The following is a 21,887-nucleotide window of genomic DNA, read 5'->3' on the forward strand; positions in this document are numbered from 1 at the left end:
AATTGAACACGGTTCTTTTGCCATTCTCTCTCTAACGTTCTGGATCACAATATTGTAAACTAGCAAATATAAGGCTTCTGAGGTTAAGGCAGCTTTTACAAGAAACTTTTGTTTCTGCAAGAAATACTCCTACAAATCGCTTTGCTATATAATGCAAAGCTCTATAAAACTGACTGCTGATCGCTACATAACTTGACTTTTCAACAATGATGAGCACGTATATTTTATTGCAACTGAAAGAAATATTGATGCTAACATATCTTTTCTTAAACGTTAGCAAATAAGGGGGGGAGGAGAGATATTCCTTTTCATCCGGATGAATAGAGACAGAAGCAAAAACAGCAAGCTGCATTTTGTTTCCCCTGCTCAGAGCTTCTTTTCCGTGTGCTACACTGAGACAAAACAGGTTATGCCCTAGGAAAGCATAAAGAAACATTTTGTCATAGAGCCTCTGGTTAGGAAACACTGCCAAAGCCACAGATATCAAGGTACACAGCTGAACGTACTGCAAGGGGCCATGACCTGGTGGCGGGTGGGGGGTACCATGTGGCCAGACATTGTAACCCTCCCCCAATAGAATGTCCTGAATATAAATAGCAGGTTGGGGTCAGACAATCTCATCACTCGCTTTAAGCATCAACAATGCTTTTCGTAACGCACCGCCTGTGACCTATTCCACTTCCAGTCTTGCTTTCACTGCTCCAGTCTTCAGACGTGCTGTTATAATCTCCAAGACGTACGCCTAAAAACGTACACCTTGGACAGCTATCGCATTCAGAGCTCAGCAACTCTTAACGCAATGAACTGGTCGTGCGCTGTGTGTCTTCTTGCATTAATTCATTCGTTTCAAAAGGAAGCACGTTCAAGTGCAAGCACTCTCGATCCATATTTCCAAGCAGCAACATGGCTTGGGCATTAGTTTAGGAAGGAAGTGCAAAGTTATCGGCTGCAACATACAACTGAGCTAGCAATGACTTTGCTTTATTTTAACCTCTTCTCTCTAATTCCAGGGATTTAGGGCAATACACCAGAGAGGGAAAGGCTTTACATTTGTTTTTGCAAATTGGAATGAAAACAAACGAACTGAGACATTTTTGAAATCCACCGTTTTAAGCCACCTTGAATCCCAAAAGGCATATATGGATAACTGTCCTCCCGCTCACTCCACTGGCCAGCCCCCAAAGAACCCCTCCACAAGACACTTTGCTTAGTTGTCTGGAAGCAACCACCCCAGCTTCTCCCTTCTGTTCCACAGCCCCATTCTGCAACCATTCACCTGCCCTGGCTATACCTTCTTCTTCCTGCTGGGTGAGACTCCAGAGGTAAGAGACCCTAGAGAAATTCCAAACTGCCATCAACCTGAGCCTCAACCTGTCTATGCAGCAGGTTAACTTTCTGACTATGCAATGGGCATACAGTGGTACCTCGGGTTAAGTACTTAATTCGTTCCGGAGGTCTGTTCTTAACCTGAAACTGTTCTTAACCTGAAGCACCACTTTAGCTAATGGGGCCTCCTGCTGCCGCCGCACCGCCACAGCACAATTTCTGTTCTCATCCTGAAGCAAAGCTCTTAACCCAAGGTACTATTTCTGGGTTAGCGGAGTCTGTAACCTGAAGCGTATGTAACCCGAGGTACCACTGTATAAACACCTCTTTATACTGGAAGCCTGCAGAACACTATAAATATGTATGCTTCTAGCTGACACCTGCAATACACCATGAGTTCCAATGCCTATAGCAAAGTCCTATGATTCAACCAAAGATAGCTGTACTTGGCTACTACCCAAACTGTTCCACTGTATTATTATTTACATCCCATCTTGCATGAAGATAATCCACTCACACAGGCCTTGGGGTGTAGACCTGTGCTTGCATGCAGACAGCCCTCTAAACTAAAGCTCACAAACTCGCAAACAACAAACAGAGAATAGAAGAGAGAGGCAAATGGAAGGGCTGGATGCAGCAGAAATTCCCTGATGCCAACTCCGCCTCTGTATTCACCGAGGACACACCATGACAGGACATAGCAACATCAGCCCTGACTTGGGGCGCTTGTTTCTCAACATCATACAGCCTAGGACAAGCCAGCAATGCTCTTCATCTTTTTGCACAAGGAAAACAGGTCAGCTTATGCAGAATAAGTATGCAAAATAATGAATGGCCACGAATCTGACATTGGAAATGGAGCTCAGCATTTTATGAAATAGACAAGACAAACTTCAGTTCGTGTTAATTTTTGCTACAATACATCTCTTAGTCTTTATGAGGCCACAAGACTGTAATTGTCACCAGCTATGTGTGTAAGTGGACCATATGTATAGAATACATGCTACAGCTGAGGTCCCCAATGTGGTGCTCATGGGCACCAGGGTGCCCTCAGACACTGGCCTTGGCACCCCTTCCACTTTTTGGAGTAGGGCTTTTTAAAAATTCTTTTTGGTTAGGAAGGGTGTCTGATTTTGGTGACGTTGCCTACTTCTTGTTTGTCATTGTGAGGGTGTGTGTACTTGTTTTGTCCAATTTGTGTGTGGGGTGTGTGTGTAGCTGAGCATCTGGATGTTTTGTAGTGCCCACAACAGTTTCTTAGATTTCCAAATATGCCTCCAGTCCGCAGGACCCTATGTTACAACATACAACCTGTGTTGTGACTACAACCTGAAGATGTAGTCAATAATGACTAGCTTTGTTTCTTTAGGGAGGGTGCAGGAGGAGGAGGAAGATAGGTTTTCGTCTTTATTCTTTCTGAAATGTGGAATAAAATAAATGAAGGAATCCCGTAACAGTGCAACCATGAAGAAGTCTCCTGATTGTGCTTGCTGACATACTTCAGGCAGTAGGAGTAAAGAATTCTGTGGATGTTAGCTGGCAAGCAACGCATTGCCCTAAACTTAAACTGCTTTGATCAGAACAGCCTGGGATCAGAAACTGGCAGTTGCATTTGGAACCCAAAATTTGCTCCCAGCATTCTAAACAATGACACTGTTGCCGCAGAAAATGGATTAGTCTGTCTATATGACAGATTATAGCTACTGAGATACCATTACTAAAACAGCTGATTCCATTTCCAGTAGCAGCATAGAAAGGCACACATGTTTAAAAAGAATCAATAAGGGAAAACAACAGCAGTAGTTAGCAGCAGGTAATAATGGTTCCAATTGTAAGAGGTCAGGAAAAAGGGGCAACAGAGTCATTATGCAAGACAAAGACTTTAGCGCTCGTCATTCGAAGAAAGCTAACCAGAAAAAGCAAATGTAAGAAAAACTAATGTGGTTCTCTTTTATAGCAGCAAGACAGCAACAGCCAGATTATTTATGTATCATTGTGTGTGTAACCAAATTTATTAGGCATAACATTCCCAAGGCATTCTGAACTGCAAAGCTGGAAAAACTTGGCTAGCTTCAAAATTAACAGGTTCTCAGTGTATTGAGCAATTTTGTTTCCTTTGAAGAGATGTTTATAATACTAAATATATTGGAAATGATGGTTTTCTTTATCAAATTCCAGCCAAACACAATGGGGCCTTGTAGATGTAGTGTCAAATCTTGGCTTAGTTTTAGAAAACAAACAGGCATAAGCAGTGCTCTGTTTTTCTAGAAAAAAAGGTCCTGGAACTCACCATGAACTCACCTTGTACTCTTATAATGGCAATGGCTCCCACCTGGGAGGTGCCAGAACTGAGTTCCAGCAAGTTCCGGCTGGAAAATAACCCTGGGCATAAGCATGCTAAACTATGTGGTAGTAGTGGTACCTTGGTTCTCGAACTTAATCTGTTCCGGGAGTCCGTTCGGCTTCCAAAAAACATTCGCAAACCGGAAAACTTACTTCTGGGTTTGCGGCATTCAGGAACCGATTTGTTCAGGAGCCAAGCTGTTCGAGTACCAATGTACCACTGTATATGAATGGGGAACCTGTAGCCCTCCAGATGTTGTTGGGACTCCCAGATCCTATCAGTTAGTGGTTGGAGATTATGAGCGCTGTAGTCTGACTATATTTGGAAGGTCACAGGTTCATCATTACTGGTGCAGTGCTATGAGAGAGGAGGAGGAAATGGGCAGACCTACTAATTCTTGCAAAAAGGGACGCAGGTGGTGCTTTGGGTTAAACCACAGAGCCTAGGACTTGCCGATCAGAAGGTTGGCGGTTCGAATCCCCGCAACTGGGTGAGATCCCGTTGTTCGGTCCCTGCTCCTGTCAACCTAGCTGTTTGAAAGCACGTCAAAGTGCAAGTAGATCAATAGGTACCGTTCCGGCGGGAAGGTTAATGGCGTTTCCATGTGCTGCTCTGGTTCACCAGAAGCAGCTTAGTCATGCTGGCCACATGACCCGGAAGCTGTACACCGGCTCCCTTGGCCAATAAAGCGAGATGAGCGCCGCAACCCCAGAGTCGGCCACGACTGGACCTAATGGTCAGGGGTCCCTTTACCTTTACTAATTGTTTCAGAATTAAGCCACTGCTTAGCATTACATCTGAAAAGCCCCAATGAGAGCAATCCAAGACCATTCCAATCAGTGGGAGCTCTGACACTGACTTCAATAGGACATGGATTCCATTCTAATTACCAGTAGCTGCTTTCCTCTAAATTATTATGGACAAGGCCAAATGAACACCGAAATTACTCATGAACATCTGCTCCTGCAGATAAAAGAGGCCCATAGCATCAGCCTATAAATTTATGTGATTCCCTCAAGACAAGTGTCTCTCCTTGGACTTTATTTTTATAAATCTACGGCTGAGTCAGAAATTAGTCATCAGAGATTATGGCTTCAACTGTCAATAAAAATCGCATGAACTACTCAAAAGGGTTTCAGAAACAACTTTGCACTGGGCTTCTCAATGCCATTTTCAGCTCTGTCTTTACCTTGTTAACCGTTTCCTGCCATATGAACATTGGTTCAAAACCCATTAACACACAGCTCCATTATTATCTACATGTCTATACATAGCTGTAAGACGAGAGATGGCCTGTGCAGAAAAGTCTGATATAATCCTACCATAAGTACAATCCTACTTTAAAACTGCTGGGTCATATATGGTCTTCCAACATCATGATATATCACCAGCTAAACATCGTGATATACCAATATATCACAATGTTTGAAACAAGGGTGGAACTATGTAGAAGCAAACAGCAGGGCTGGGCAATATCTGTTTTTCAACCAGATACACCACCAGCTGAACACTGCAATATACTGATATTTCACAATGTCTCAAATAAGGATGGATCTACGTAAAGGCATTGGTTGGCTTCACGGTTTTCCCCATGTTGTGATTTTTGCATAGCAGACACAAACAAACATCATGATTCACAATATATTGCCAGGTCAAAAATTATGAAACCAATATCATGATGGGGACTTGAAACTGGTTTTGGATTATATATATATCGCTCAGCCCTAACGCACATCATGATTCGAGATATATTGCCATGAAGCTGATATCAAAATACGGATTTCAAACTGGTTTTGGACGCTATATCGATATATCACCCAGCCCTAAAAGCCACAGAAGTTGAGTACAAGCGTTTGAATAAAACTTTGAAATATACAGCATAAGAAGTGCGCTGCTGGATCAGGCCCATGGCCCATCTAGTCCAGCATCCTGTTCTCACAGTGGCCAAAGAGATGTTCTTGGGAAGCCCAGAAGAAGGACCCAAGCACAAAACCCCTCTACCCTCCAGCTAACTCCAGTAACTCATGAATACATTTTTTAACAACCAACTGTTAAAAGCTGTGGATTCAACATGCATTATTTCATCAATTCCTAGGGCCATTCTATACATTAATTACATTTTTCCTGGGTACAAACTTTTTCCAGGTAGGGAAGCAAGTGTGCACAATAATGTCTGACAGGAAGTGCTAATGTTCTTCCTGACATTTACAGTGGTACCTCGGGTTACATACGCTTCAGGTTATATACGCTTCAGGTTACAGACTCCGCTAACCCAGAAATAGCGCTTCAGGTTAAGAACTTTGCTTCAGGATGAGAACGGAAATCGTGCTCCGGCGGTGCGGCGGCAGTGGGAGGCCCCATTAGCTAAAGTGGTGCTTCAGGTTAAGAACAGTTTCAGGTTAAGTACGGACCCCCAGAACGAATTAAGTACTTAACCTGAGGTACCACTGTATATGCTGCCCTTATAGCAAGCAGCGCAAAGAGTTAAAGACTGCTGCTGCTGCTGTTGTAGTAATAGCTCAGCTGTTACAAAACCCAATACAAATATAGGATTATCAGGATGGAGAGACACTGATTCAGGACAGAATTGAGTCATTGCGTTATTTTGGCTTCATAAGGGAGAGTAAAATAACCATTTTGCAAATGCATTGCTAAGTATAGCAGTGAGTGAAGAGCTGACAGGATCTTTTAAGCACATAGTTATGGAGAAGAAATAACTAACTGAACAAAAAAGTAAGTGGCTTTCCCAGACAGCACTGGCCTTTCGGCAGTGCAGCCTAGTAATGAAGTGTTTAAACAAAAAGGGAATTGATAGAATGAACACACCGCAGCTGTAGAAAAGGATCAGGAACTCCCATCAGCTGTTTGCCCTGCTTGTTTGTTCCAAAGACTTGTATCCATCCTATTGCATGAAATTTAATCCCTGTCTCCCACAAAATAAAGTCTGGCTATATTTTTAAGAACGTTAAGAAGATCCTGCTGGATCAGGCCAATGGCCCATCTAGTCCAGCATTCTGTTCTCACAGTGGCCAAGCAGATGCCTGTGGGTACCTGCAAGCATAAACCATCAAGAGTCCTAACTGGGTGCGTCTAACACAGGGGTCAGCAACCTAAGGCCCAGGGTCGTTTAATCGGCCCATGGACCCCCGCCACCCACTCAGTTGACTCCCGTGCGCCGTGCTAAACCAGCGCAGAGCAGAGCAGGGACCGCCTTTCACGACGCTGGCCGGCTTCCCATTGGCTGCAGGAAGCTCGTGTAGCCAATGGGAAGCTGCACACGCCTCCTCTGTGCCAGAAGGAGCACTGAAAATAGTGTTTGCACGTGCGCACACACTCCGGCTCACCGTGGTGTCTGCGGGACCGTGAACTGGCCAAGCCACAAAAACTTTGCCAACCCCTGTTCTAACAGCAGTGGGCTGCATGAGCATTGGCCCACATTTCCCTGACAAGACACACGCAACCGGATTAACAGTCAAGTGTTCGAAGGGAAGCGGTGACCAGGATGCAGTCTTACAGTCTACATTGGGTGTACCAATTATGTGTTAGTACAACCAATCCAGCATGGATATTCTGTGGCTCCTTGAGAGTTGTGAGATCCTTGTCCCACACATTACCCACAAATAATCAAGGGCTCCATGCGTCAACATCTTCTGCCCATTATGTTACAATTCTTGCAGGACTGAGCCCTATTTTACTATTTCACAACTTTTCTATAATCCACTTGACACACCTTTCTTAAACATCTGACGTTACCCCATGCTTCTTCCCTAAGAAGGAAACAAACAAATACTATAACCAAATTTATCAGAGTAATATAGAATCGTTTAATTGTAAGCGTTGGAAGGGGGGACCATGGGGGTAATACAGTCCAACCCTTTGCAATGCATGTATCTTTTGCCCAATATGGGGTACGAGTCCCTGAAATCAAGAGACTCATGCTCTACCAACTGTTTTAAAAATAAAACCACACAGCAAGCCTGATAATGTGTGTTGATATATGTCTGCAGGCTTAACACGCAAACTTATGCTGATGTTTGGCCCCTACTAGAATGGACTATCAAATCATAAAAAGTAATCTGACTATTATTAATAATTAAAAGGCTGTAGGGAAGTCTCGGGAAAGGTCAAGGATAAGGAGAAAGAAATGAATTTCTCCCTCAAGGTTAGGACAAAGTTATCGTTCGGTGACACAGTACAGCAGTGCTGCTGAAAGCAATATGGCTGTCAAATATTCTCACAAGATTCCAGTTTCATAATCCTAGTGAAATTCACACCAGCAGAACCCCACCAGCCCACCTATTACAGTGGTACCTGAATTTACAGTGGTAAATTCAGAAATAACTTAAGGGCACTTTCATTCCTGCGAAGTTCAGAATAGATTTCTACTCACGTGGGTTGCTTGCAATATGATGCATAATGTTAGCTGCTGCATTCTAAGCCCTATCTCTTACACCATCAATATCACGGAACAAAATACATGATCCAACCAAAATTAAGCACTTTTCGGTTCCACTGGTTTCAATAGAAAAAAATAAGCATGTTAATCCTCTGCTACTGAAATTAAGGTGCTTGACTTTAACTGGACCATGCCATATCGTTGTACAAATTACCATAATTTTCGCTCTATAGGACGCACTTTTTCCCCTCCAAATATTAAGGGGAAATGTGTGTGCATCCTATGGAGTGAATGCAGGCTCCTTGGCTTCAGCGATAGCAACGCGGAGCCTCCAAAGCGCAGAGGGAGCGCTCCCTCCGCACTCCGAAGGCTTTGGATTCCTTTTGCTGAAGCCGGGAGAGCAAGACTTTCCTGGCTTCAGCAGAGAGGGAGAGCTGCACAGCGCCCCTTCAGCGAAGCGGGAGGAGAAATGGAAGGGGCTCCGTTTCTCCTGCCGCTTCGCTGAAGGGGTGCTGAGCAGAGAGGGGGAGAATGTTTTTTTCTTGTTCTCCCCCTCTATAACAAGGTGCGTCCTATGGTCGGGTGCGTCCTATAGAGCAAAAATATGGTGCTAGGCCTAAACGCCTGAAGTCTCAAAATATTTAATAAAGACAAGGCTGAAGCACTTTTACAGGCTATATAGGTCAATAACCTGGTTTAAACTTACTGACTTTTTCAAGAGAGAGAAGGAGAGATTTACACCCAAACACACACGTGAATATATACACACTGAAGAAAATGAAGCACTATCTTCCAGTGCTCTTCAATCAAGTGAATGCTGCAGCATGCAAAATGTCAAGGCCCATCTCAGGAAATACACAGCGCTTATCTCATCACTATGTTGACAAGTCCTCAAGTACGTAAAGGTGGCAATTCTATGTAAATTAACTGATATCAAAAGTTCATCATAATTAACCCCTCACAACAGAAAAGTCCTAATCCTTTTTAAAGCAAACCTGTAGACGTATAACATTATTCAAGGAGGTTTACATGAACTGTAATGGAGTCAACTGCAAAACCTCGGTCCAGTATATCTGAAGGAGTGTCTCCTCCCCCATCGTTCTGCCCGGACACTGAGGTCCAGCTCCGAGGGCCTTCTGGCGGTTCCCTCACTGCGAGAGGCCAAGTTACAGGGAACCAGGCAGAGGGCCTTCTTGGTAGTGGCGCCCGCCCTGTGGAATGCCCTCCCATCAGATGTCAAAGCGATAAACAACTACCTGACATTCAGAAGACATCTGAAGGCAGCCCTGTTCAGGGAAGTTTTTAATATGTGACATTTTAGTGTATTTTTCATCTTTGTTGGAAGCCGCCCAGAGTGGCTGGGGAAACCCAGCCAGATGGGCGGGGCACAAATAATAAATTATTATTATTATTATTATTATTATTATTATTATACAACCGACTCGGAAAGTTAGGTCAACAGGGCTCTTCCACATTTCTGTTTGCTCTGCCGCCCCCGCCCCCCAGAGAAAACCTGTGGTTTACCATTGAATCAGAAGAAATGGCAATCAGGTTTCCAAGGATTGCCGTTTGTTCTGGTTTTAATGGAAGGTTTTTCAGGGGAAAGCAGTGGCGCAAAGCCAAAGCTGCTCAGACTCATGCCTGCAGAGACAATCCAAAGTGTGGCAAGCCCTTATTACTCATGCAAATATTATTAAATAATAAGATGCACTGAGATGTAGATGTAACATGCAAACTGACTGCAGTGGTTAACCTCATTAAGATTAGGCAAGTCTCACCCCTCAATGTTTCTAAAGGGCCACCTTTTCGTCATGACCTTCAGTGACTAATTCTAAACTAAACAAATTCCTTCCAGTAGCACCTTAAAGACCAACTAAGTCAGTTCTTGGTATGAGCTTTCGTGTGCATGCACACTTCTTCAGATACACTGAAACAGAAGTTTCCAGACCCTTCTATATAGTGAGAAGGTGGGGAGGGGTATTACTCAGAAGGGTGGTGGGAATGGGTGATTGGCAGATAGCTGTGATGAGCCTGTTGACGACTCTTAACGACTGCAATAGGTCTTACAGGAAAAAGCAAGGGGTGAAAAGGTGAAAAATGGCTTTGTCATGTATAATGAGATAAGAATCCAAGGTCTTTGTTCAGACCAGGTTTCTCCATGGTTTTGAGTTTGGTGATAAGTTGTAATTCAGCAGCTTCTCTTTCCAGTCTATTTCTGAAATTCCTTTGTAGTAAAACAGCTACTTTGAGATCTTGTATAGAATGTCCTGGGAGATTGAAATATTCTCCTACTGGTTTCTCTGTCTTGTGATTCCTGATGTCCGATTTATGTCCGTTTATTCTTTGGCGTAAGGTCTGGCCTGTTTTGGACAAACAGGCCAGACCTTACGCCAAAGAATAAACGGACATAAATCGGACATCAGGAATCACAAGACAGAGAAACCAGTAGGAGAATATTTCAATCTCCCAGGACATTCTATACAAGATCTCAAAGTAGCTGTTTTACTACAAAGGAATTTCAGAAATAGACTGGAAAGAGAAGCTGCTGAATTACAACTTATCACCAAACTCAAAACCATGGAGAAACCTGGTCTGAACAAAGACCTTGGATTCTTATCTCATTATACATGACAAAGCCATTTTTCACCTTTTCACCCCTTGCTTTTTCCTGTAAGACCTATTGCAGTCGTTAAGAGTCGTCAACAGGCTCATCACAGCTATCTGCCAATCACCCATTCCCACCACCCTTCTGAGTAATACCCCTCCCCACCTTCTCACTATATAGAAGGGTCTGGAAACTTCTGTTTCAGTGTATCTGAAGAAGTGTGCATGCACACGAAAGCTCATACCAAGAACTGACTTAGTTGGTCTTTAAGGTGCTACTGGAAGGAATTTGTTTTGTTTTGACTATGGCAGACCAACACGGCTACCTATCTGTAACTAATTCTAAACTGAGCTGCAGAAATGGCGTCTTCTCTCTTTCTACGGTTAGGTTATGCAAGCCTACTTTGTACTGGCTTAAGTTGTTTTTAAATTATGCTTCATTTGTTATGTTTTGTTGCGCGTCTTGTAATCTGCTTTGTCAAGATTTGTCTCTTAAAATGTGGATTATAAAACTGTTAAATAATGAGCAAATAAAATAATAAAGAGTTATATGGCCAATTTTGCTATTCATTGCTATTCCCAGTAGCTGGAGCATCCTAGAACAGGCACACAAGGATGAGTTAGCAACTGTAAGTTGGGAATAAAAGAAATGAATATCAGGGGAGATATTTGAAATGTTCTGGACCAAAAAAAAAAAAGGAGATAAAGGGGGTTATATATAAAATCATCTTATTTCAATACTGGATTTATTAATCTCTAGTATCTAACCTTCCATTGGTTCTCTGCTCAGAAGCATTAACATGAATTAGAATCAGCATGGGTATCATGCTTTGAAAGGATATTGGGAAAGGAATCTCTTCTGTGCTGCTGTTAGAAGTTATGTAAAGCGCATTGTTGCGATAGGACTAATCTACATAAACTGAACCTGAAGGAGCTCGGCCTGTGGGCTGAACTGCAATGATAGCTTACCAGCATCAGCATTGTTACTGATTACCGGGAGGAGAAGGGGAAGGGATGTGGTGGCAGAAAGGTCAGTGCTGTGGAAATGAACTGATGGAGCAATGGATTGACTCCCCAGTGTGGTTGCATCAGCCATAATCTCACCTCCACCTTATTCTCCCTCTTTCTCTCTCAGTAAGGCATCAGCAAGGCTGCTTCCAGGAAACTAGAACTGTGGCCCCACCCCACTGAGAGACCCACGTCTGCATTTTAATTTGAGTATAGGAAGTTCCCTGTCTTGATGTAACTAGTCGGTTATTGGGAAGTGAACACACAGAGAGAGAGAGAGACTCCCACAGAATTAAATGCACATGCTAGAGACAAGCTAGAAATGCACAGTGCTAGGAAAACATTTTGCATTTTCTAGAAGAGATAATGAAACCACGACAAGAGTACTACAGAAGTGGTCCATTGATAAAAGTGGGTGGCACCCATCATTACTTAGCTTTCAAAACAAAGATTGGGGCTTTGATCACAGACTGCATTCCATTTCATGTTCAAGACACACTTCTCCAACTTCCCTTTGCTAACGTAAGCTCTTTAACGGCATGTCAACTGTTTCCCACTCTCTCCCAAACCTCAACCAAAGAAACCCTATTGGATATACACACAAGTATTCACAGTGCTTTAACACTATCTGGAGGTGTTAAGAAAATACCATACTGAGCATCAAGGAAATGCTGGCGCCTAAGCAGTATGCATGCAGCAGTTTCCATTACTATAAAATTCTGAGAAGGCAGTAGCAATCCTAATTAAATGACTTATTCACGAATGCAAATTGATGCACACTCTGGCCTTGCTTTTGTTCTTTTTAAAGGATCGAGGCTACTGTTCCACCCTTAATTAATTGGAATTGCCCTTGAAGATAATGATAAAGAGACATTGTGACAAAATTACTACAAGTCAGATAGGCTAAGATTTGAGGGTGTTGAATTTAGTGATATCGTGCACTCTGTGAAAATACATATAGACTGAGCAGACCTTTCTAAAATAAAAAATGCATGCACACATTGCATAAGCAGAGAATAAGCAATAAGGGTCTTTGTTTCCTTTACTCTTGTGACAGCTAAATGATAAGATCAATATAAGCCCTGCAAACATACAAATGTCTCTGAGTTTGTGTCTTCCGTCCGCTTAAACCTCACCAAAATAATATTACTTTGCCTTACATAGCTGGGCTGATAGAATGTGCTGCTTTGCATTAGTTCAGGCTAACTACATGATGAAATTAACAAAATATTTTCATGTACCATATTACAGTGGTACCTTGGTTTACGAACCTAATCCGTTCCAGAAATCCATTCTTAAACCAAAGCATTTTTAAACCAAGGGGTGCTTTCCCATAGCAGCAAGGGGACTCAATTTACAAATGGAACACACTAAACAGGAAGCGGAACATGTTCTTATCCCAAGGCAAAGTTCACAAACCAAAACACCTACTTCTGGGTTTGCAACCTTCTTAATCCAAGTTGTTCATAAACTAAGCTGTTTTTAAACCAAGGTACCACTGTACTGGTAAAATATAAGTATGCTTTCACTAAATTATCAGCTACAAGTGCTATAGAGACATGCCTGCATCTAGCATAGGTGTGTGTGCAAAACCTGCTTTTGCATGTGGATTCCCTTGCTGAATCGTCAACAATGCACACCCATGAAAAAGAAGATTTGCCTCTACCTTTTGCACATTTGGACATGAGCTATCTGATGCATTTGGTGCTTGCTCTAAACCAAGGTTTTCCAAACTTGGGTCTCCAGCTGTTTTTGGACTACAATTCCCACCATCCCTAGCTTGCAGGACTAGTGGTCAGGGATGGTGGGTACTATAGTCCAAAAACAGCTGGAGAGCCAAGTTTGGAAAACCCTGCTTGAAACCAAGGGTAGCTAATCTGTGGCCCTCCAGATGTTGCTTGACTCCAGCTGCCAGTAAGCCTGAACAAAGACCATGCTGACCGGTGCTGATGGAAGCTGGAGACCAACATCTGGAGGTCAAAATTAGCCACCGTGCCTTTACACATTATGGGGAGAATTGGGCATTTCTCTCTGCGTCACAACACAACCATAGCCTTGGCTTGCACACATTACCGTGCACACTTATGCCATGATCAGAACCACACTCTTCTGCTGAAGATTTCTTAATGCCATATAACATTTGATTTCCAAGCAGCGAAAATGAGATATTCATAACAAGTTTGTTCTACCTGTCATGGTTTACTTCAGGTTTCTTGAAGAATCATCCAGACCTAAAGCAAAAAAGAAGAAGAAGCAAGAAATGAAATATTAGCCATTTTAAAACTGTATTAGTTTGAATTTAGTGTTTAATAAGCATTTCATTTGAGTTGTTTTTGTTTGGAGGATGACTCTTTATTTACAGGATAAAAGGCAACTGGAAGGCAAGCTGGTGTAAGGCATGGGAGGAAGGGTTTTCAACTAGAGCGTATAGCAACTAGTCTCCCACCATTTGCCTCTTACACAACATCTAGAACACACCAGGCTTCATAAAAGTCATTACCATAAAGGTCTTACATCCAAGTCAATTCCCCAGTCTGCCCAGTGGCGTAGCGTGGGGGGTGCAGGGGGGGTCGGCCGCACCGGGCGCAACATCTGGGGGTTAGGGTTAGGGGGTGCAAATCCACGGGTTAGGGGGCGCAAATCCATGGGTTAGGGGGCGCAAATTACTTGCCTTGCCCCGGGTGCTGACAACCCACGCTACGCCACTGAGTCTACCCAACTCACCAAGCAGGCACAGACTCCCTTGATCTGGAAGAAGGTGATTTGCATAGGAAATATTTATGTTTGCATCAAAAGACTTTCTGGTGGCACCACAGAATTAACTAATTTAGCATATTCACTTTACTTGTATTTTAGTAAACCAAGCTAAAAACCTTGGAACTGCCAAGTTTGCCTAATATTGCATTTGCAATTTGCATCGGTTCATTGTTACCAATGAACTTAGCAGGGCAGGTGGCCGAATAATGCCCTGGGAAAATGTTCCTACCTACCTACTTTTGACCTTGTCTTTCTGCCTTTCTGGTCCAGAACTTAATCCCTGGCCGTGGTCTGTCTCAGAGAACAGATCAGGCTTGACAGCTATGCAAACTGGCACAACCTTTACTACAGGGTGCAAATTTAGCTGTCACTTTTTGCACAACTACAGCATCAGTGTGCGCCCATTTCGCATGCTGAACAATGACTTGTAGCGCACTGCTATTATGCTGTACCACAAGTACAGCAGAATCCAGTAGCTGCCAAGGCACAATTTTTAATACTAACAAGCCATAAAACGATGGGTAAGGCTTCATCCTGAATCATTACCAGTAACGAAACACTGGAAGTGGAATTTATTAATGGAGCATTTTGTGAGAGAGCTAATAAGATTTTAGAGCTGCACAAAGTTATTTTTGCCAATGATGTAAGCAGAAGTGACTCAGAACAAGACAGTATTTGTGTAAGATGCTGGATCACTTCTCTGCTGTTGTTTCTTTCTTTTTTTACTATACCTCAGGAAGACAGTGACTCACCAATGCACTTGCTTTGCATACAGAATGATGACTAAGTGCCTAAAAAACATGGTCAGAATCCTGGCTCATGGAGCCCGTTTTCCATTACAGTAATAGGAAAAGGCAAGTAAAGTGCTCTGCAGATTTTTTTTTTTTTTTTTGCAGTCTAATAATAATGACCATAATACAATACCAAAAATAACGTCGTGATTTTCTAACACACTCTTAGAAAATAGATCTGAGCACGGATCACCAAAATCAAAAGACAATTAAGTAGGTGGTAGTAGCTGGACTGGATGAGTCGCAACTAAGTAGAGAAGAAAAAATAATAATCTCTAAAATGGTCGTTTTCTCCATTTCAAAAGAGGATTATAATTATTTGTACCTCCTTCTAGTACTATTCTAAAATGAGTTATCTACATCAAATGTAAAAGAGGTAGAATTCACTAAGTCACATTAAGGGTGAGCACAACAGAATAAATGTCAAGCAGCCATCAAGTAATGTTATGAAAATAAGTCAACCCTGGATGTTTTAACATTTAACTCAAAAAGTGGACAGAAAATATGGCGCGTCAAAAATCATTACAAGTAGACACTAACTCTGTGTTGTTGCTACCTTCACTGCTATTTACAATCTCAGGAGTCCCTGTAGACTTTAAAAGTTTCATGAATGAGATCCAAAGGAAACAAAGACAGGCAAAAGGAATAGCTCTTGAAATGCGAGCACTGTTTTACATTTTAGTTTGTAATATACCAATACGAAACATCCAGGTCCCCCATAGGGATGCAACGGTAAACACACTTACCAGGAGTTTTGCATGCTTTGTTCGGAGCTCGAACAAACCACGCGCTCTGCAAACACAGCTAGGGAAGGCGCTAGAACAAACCGCAGGAAAATGTCTTAAACCAAGACAGATCCATCTAGCCTCTTATTATCAGCTCTGACTGGCTTTCCAACCAGGCTCTCTGCCAGAGAACACTTTCTCATCTTCTCATCTTTCTCATCTCATCTTCTGCTTACAAGGTGTGTGCTCTACCATGGGGTTTTGACTCTGCCTCACATAGGGACAAAAAATTCTCCACCATGGGGTATAATAACTGCCTCAACCTCACCAAGCTGGGTTGAGCATGTGCAAGTTCTAGGCAAAAGTTGCACCTTTTGTAAAATTAAAGAAGACTTCTTCCTATCTTCTCCTCATGATTTCTATTTATTTTTATTTATTTATTTTTAAAAAACCTGGTGGCAGAGCATGAGACTCTTAATCTCTGGGGTTCAAGCCCAAAAGATCCCTACAAACTGCTAGACAATTATGTTTAATAAGTCAACTTTAGCAATCTCTGTAGGATCCTCCATTAATTTCCAAAATAGTTGGTAAAGGCTGAACACAAATTAACAGGGACTGAAGAAGTTTATTGACTGGGTATGAGCTTTAGTCATAAGCCCCACAATTAAATGTGCACAGAATTTCAACCTCTTTGTTTACAAAAGCACAGCCCTATTTCAGACTTTCTGGATATACAGATCATTGTTCACCATGCTGATTATTATATGCACAAATATTTTTATTTATTTATTTTGCCACCGGATCTTGTAAGGAAAAATGAATATAAAGTAAGAACTCATGTTTTTCAAAAGCCCGCAGCAGCATCTGCTCAGCATTCAAGGCAAACAGAAAACTTTTTACCTCAGGAAAAATAGCTTCAGGGAGGGCTGATCTTCTTAACCTAGTGAGAATTGGTGCTGCGTATAAAAAAAGATGAGCGCAGTTTTATAGATCATACAGAATCAACGACTTATCTTGGGAAATCACCTGGCAACGTGACTGGCACCACAGTAAAAGGACAACAGCATGAGGAAATATCATTATTATGAGCCTATGAAAAAGAGTATTTGTTCTCTTTTTACCATACAACATGCCTAAATATACTAAATGCAAAGATGCTTAAGGTTTCAGAGATGCCATCATTTGTTGCCTTGACAGAATGAATGAGAAGCAGTTGTTATTTACAATACACATGTGTACTGTATAATTTAACCATAGTGTCTGTGAACTTGTCATTAAAGATTACCAGGAAAGACTCCTGTCGGTATAATAGACACTGTAAATTACAGAGCCAAGTCCTGACTCAAATAAAGGCAGCGAGGGAGGGAAATTGGAAGGGCTTGTTCAAATCCGAGCATTATTTAGTTGTTAATCCAGTTTTCCCCCTTTTGAATTAGACCACATTAGTCCACACTCGCATGTATTTGAATTTGTACATAAGAAGCGACTTCAGTCTTTTCCATTCATACTAGTAAGGTAAAAAGGTGAAGGACCCCTGGACGGTTAAGTCCAGTTGAATTCAACTATGGGGTGCAGTGCTCATCTCGCTTTTCAGGCTGAGGGAGCCGCCATTTGTCCACAGACAGCTTTCTGGGTCATGACTAAACTGCTTCTGACACAACAAGACACCGTGACGGGTCCCAGAGCACACGGAAATGCCATTTACCTTCCCGCCACAGCGGTACCTATTTCTCCACTTGCGCTAGTATGCTTTTCGAACTGCAAAGTTGCAGAAGCTGGGACAGAGCAACGGGAGCTCACACCGTCGCACAGATTCGAACTGCCAACCTTCCGATCGGCAAGCCCAAGAGGCTCCGTGCTTTGGACCACAGTGCCACCCGCGTCCCAATTCATACTAGTAAATGTTCCCTTTCTTGTTTCTCTTTGCCTTCTAATGTATTGATTTGATTATGCCAATAAAGCAACATGGACACTTTGTTTTTTTGTAAATCCCCACCCAGGGAGTACACAAAAGCACACCATCAGGCCACTGTAAATTCTCTGCACACGCTTTTGCCGTTTTTTGGTTTTTGTACAAATATGAGGGATGGAAACAATTCACTCTCTCTTCTGCTCAGGAGCATAGCAAAAAATGGTTGCAAGCGCAGCAGCTAGATAAAGGAAATAAAGGAAAGCATTGAGGAAGTAGTGGACATAGAAAGGAGAGTAGCAAAAAAGTGACAATTGATCCACCCACCCAAAAACACTGAAATAAATTATCTGTGATGCTGAGTGGAGCAGTTTGGATTATCTCCATATCTGAATGTACAGGATGAAAGCATTAAAACTGGCCTTGATTTGAGGGTAACGTCATGTGGATGATACAAATGAAGTGGGAATGCAAACAGCTGCAAATACACTTTAATCTCTCCAGTGTGGAGAAGCCCTAAGGCAGGCGCTTGCTTTTATATACATTGGGAGGTAAGAACCATCTCATCAACTGATTCGTCATAAATCACCCTTGCAACACTACAGTGGCTCTTCTCTTATCTCCTTTGACTGCAGTCACACCTGAAGAAGTGAAGAAGAAGAGTAAGTGCTGATGGCTGGATTGTATCATGGGAAGCAATATTCTCCTGGGACTCACATGTCTTGCAAAAAGAAAGACATTACAAATCCTCCCACCATTTTCTGGAGAGAGCCAGTGTGGTGTAGTGGTTAAGAGTGGTGGACTCGTAATCTGGGGAACTGGGTTCGCGTCCCCGCTCCTCCACATGCAGCTGCTGGGTGACCTTGGGCTAGTCACACTTCTCTGAAGTCTCTCAGCATCACTCACCTCACAGAGTATTTGTTGTGGGAGAGAAAGAGAAAAGAAGATTGTTAGCCACTTTGAGACTCCTTAGGGTAGTGATAAAGCGGGATACCAAATCCAAACTCTTCCTCTTCTTCGTCTTCTTCCCGCACCAAACTTCATAAATTTATCAACAACCGAGTACAACTGAATTTGTCTTAATAATAATTATGATTATGATTTGTGTTTGTAATAAGGCATGGACCTTGTTTTGCACACCACAGTCATCAAGCAACCAAAATCAGCTGCTGATAACTGGATCAGCAAGCCCCATTTTGGATCCAAGCCCAAAAATATATCAAATTATATTTGATAGATGTCTGAAGCAACTATCAGAGTTGCAAACTACTTCCTAGCCTGTGTCTCTCCCACGTGATTTGTTATTAAACATGCTTCAGGTTTTTAGTTGGAAGCCCTATGCACACTTACGCTACGGTGAAATTATTAAGATTTACTTGCAAGTAGACTTGTACTTCCTCCTCCCCTTTCTTTGCTGTTTCTGTTTCTTAATTCAGCAGCCAGGGGGAAGGGGGAAGTGACTGTAACTGGTAAAAAGTATTTGATTCCTGAAGCTGTTTACCAATTTAGCTGCAATCCTCCAACTGGCATCTTGGTTGCCCCTTTGGTATTTTCTGAGGATGCTATGTTGCTCCAGCAACCATTCCTAATTATCCTGGGACACTGGGCAAACGAGATTTCCTTCCCAGGCTCTGTGAAGGTCACCCTTGAATTGTGACGCTTGAGCACAGGTTATCGCTGCAGCAAGCCAGGTGATCAAGAGCACAGAGTTCCGCTAACATTTCTCTCATTGTCCAGAAATCCTTATGCGCTACAATTAGGACAATATTGGGAAAACTGCTTACAATGCAGTTGTTACTGCCTAAGCTGATCACTGAAACTGCAGTTTCAGATCTTGCCAAATCCCTCATCTTTTAGGTAGAGTGCAGACGGATATCTCCATTAACAATCTATTCTCAATCACTCACTGGCAATGCTAGTTTTCTGGCAAGTGCAATTAACTATCTGAGGAGACGGATGAGACTTCAAAAACCGATGAGGCCGACAATAGGCGGAAGGAAGAATTTTGCAGCCAAAAAACTCCAGTAAGATTTTCTAAAACTGTGATGGTCCAGCATAATTCTGTTCCTATGAAGACCAGATCTACAATCTTTTCTGCTGTGATTGTGGTTTTTGTTTTAATTAGTAAGAGACTTTATTAGGCTTTTGAGTTGGACAAAATCTTCAAATAAGCAGAGTGCGGATTTTCTTGCAGCTGATTTTATCATTTGAAACAGAGCCCCAAAGTAACGTACAGATGCGTGCTGATCTCAACAACGCATCTTTGCTGCAGTGATACAAAACAGGGGTGATTTACAATGGGGAACATCAAGATTTAGCAAACAAAAGCATGGTGTTGCTACACTTGGCAAATGAGACAGAACCCTTCAGCTCTGATCCACTTACTACTGGCAACCTTTAAATTCCCCTCAGAGGATATCGAAGTGCAGTAGAGCGAGACTACACAGGCTCTGGCATTGCTCTTAGGATACTGGATAAGGGGTTTTCTCCATTCTGCCTCACCACTAACAGCTGTGACACGGCCAAATAGGAAGCCACTATTCTAACCCACATTGATACAAGTGGCTTTTGTACTAAACCCTCTGAAATGCTGCACTCCCAACTGGTTCAGAGGATTTACAGTGGTTGGAGATATTACCATGGTTCTGTTACACACAGTCAACAAGTATTTTGGCTCCTACTTTAGGAACTCTTAGGGACGCGGGTGGTACTGTGGGTTAAACCACGGAGCCTAGGACTTGCCGATCAGAAGGTCAGCTGTTTGAATCCCCGCGACGGGGTGAGCTCCCATTTCTTGGTCTCTGCTCCTGCCAACCTAGCAGTTCGAAAGCACGTCAAAGTGCAAGTAGATAAATAGGTCCCGCTCCGGCGGGAAGATAAACGGCGTTTCCGTGTGCTGCTCTGGTTCGCCAGAAGCGGCTTAGTCATGCTGGCCACATGACCCGGAAGCTGTACGCCGGCTCCCTTGGCCAATAAAGTGAGATGAGCGGCGCAACCCAAGAGTCGGCCACGGCTGGACCTAATGGTCAAGGGTCCCTTTACCTTTACCTGAGGAACTCTTAGAATGAGCCATGAAGGGGGAAGAAAGGCTTTTCACATGTTGTACTCCTAGAGTCATAGAATGTAGTGTTGGGAAGGACAACGAGGGTCATGTAGTAGTCCAGCCCCCTGGGCAATGCAAGAATCTTCTGCCCAATGTGGGGCTCGATTTCACAATGCTGTGATTAATAGTCTCATGCTCTACCAGCTGAGCTCCTGTGATTATTTTCAAACAAGTAAAGGAAAAGAGAATACAAAGAGCATGGAATGTATGCTCATGATCATATTTATCAGGCACCATCGGTTCAGCAGACGTGCCAATTGGACACTGAATCGCGTAACAACACTGGGGAAACGTCAAGATTATTGAACAGATGCCTTTTCTTCAGATCAGGGCTTTATATTCAGGTCAGAGTCCTCTCCGAACAAACAGAACTCAAAAAGTGTGGAAAGCAAAACCAAGTTATTTCCCAAGGTGAAGAGTCCCTCTAGTAATTTTAAACAACGAAGAGTCTTGTGGAGTCTTTGAAGACCAATGAATTTTATTGCAGCAAATGTTTTTCTGGAGAAGAATCCACCATAATTTCATCCTACTCTTCAAACACAAGGTTGATCCCCTTTTATCTGCACAACAGTCAAGTGTGGAGGTTGTGAGATGATGAATGTGAACCCAGGATTGGATGAAGACTTCTTGGTCTGCAGGCCCTGTGTCCTAACCTGCTATCCCTCAAAGAGTAGATTTTCTTATGTTAGTGAGATATCAGACTCATAATTTCAAGGAAGAGAACAATTTCTAAGAGGCAATGTGTCATAACGGATAGTGCTGAACTGACTGCGAAAGATCTGGTTCAAACCTCCCTATATCATGAAGTTCACAACGTGACTGTAAGATGATTACATTCTCGTAACCCCAGCCTTCCTCACAGGTTTGCTTTGAGAATAAAACCAAGGGAAGGGGAAATTATGCACAATGCCTTGATTAATTAAA

The 21,887-nt window shown here is 42.6% G+C and overlaps 1 protein-coding gene across 11 annotated transcripts in view; it reads right to left on the minus strand.

Moving 5' to 3' along the window:
- OSBPL6 (oxysterol binding protein like 6) overlaps positions 1-21,887 on the minus strand; it is a 100,735-nt gene that overhangs the window by 63,690 nt on the left and 15,158 nt on the right. For 7 of the 11 annotated variants that reach the window (XM_081866356.1, XM_081866348.1, XM_081866349.1 and 4 more), the window contains exon 2: positions 13,868-13,909. The exons of 1 other annotated variant lie outside the window; for it this stretch is intronic. The gene's annotated coding sequence lies outside the window, so the exon portion shown is untranslated. Of the gene's footprint in view, positions 1-13,867; positions 13,910-15,972; positions 16,043-16,851; positions 16,908-21,887 lie in introns of all 11 variants that reach the window. 3 more of the 11 variants (XM_081866351.1, XM_081866353.1, XM_081866352.1) reach the window with 2 other exon arrangements.

The sequence above is a fragment of the Podarcis erhardii genome (genome assembly GCF_964252035.2).
Source record: "Podarcis erhardii genome assembly, chromosome: 1".
Classification (NCBI taxonomy): Eukaryota; Metazoa; Chordata; class Lepidosauria; order Squamata; family Lacertidae; genus Podarcis; species Podarcis erhardii.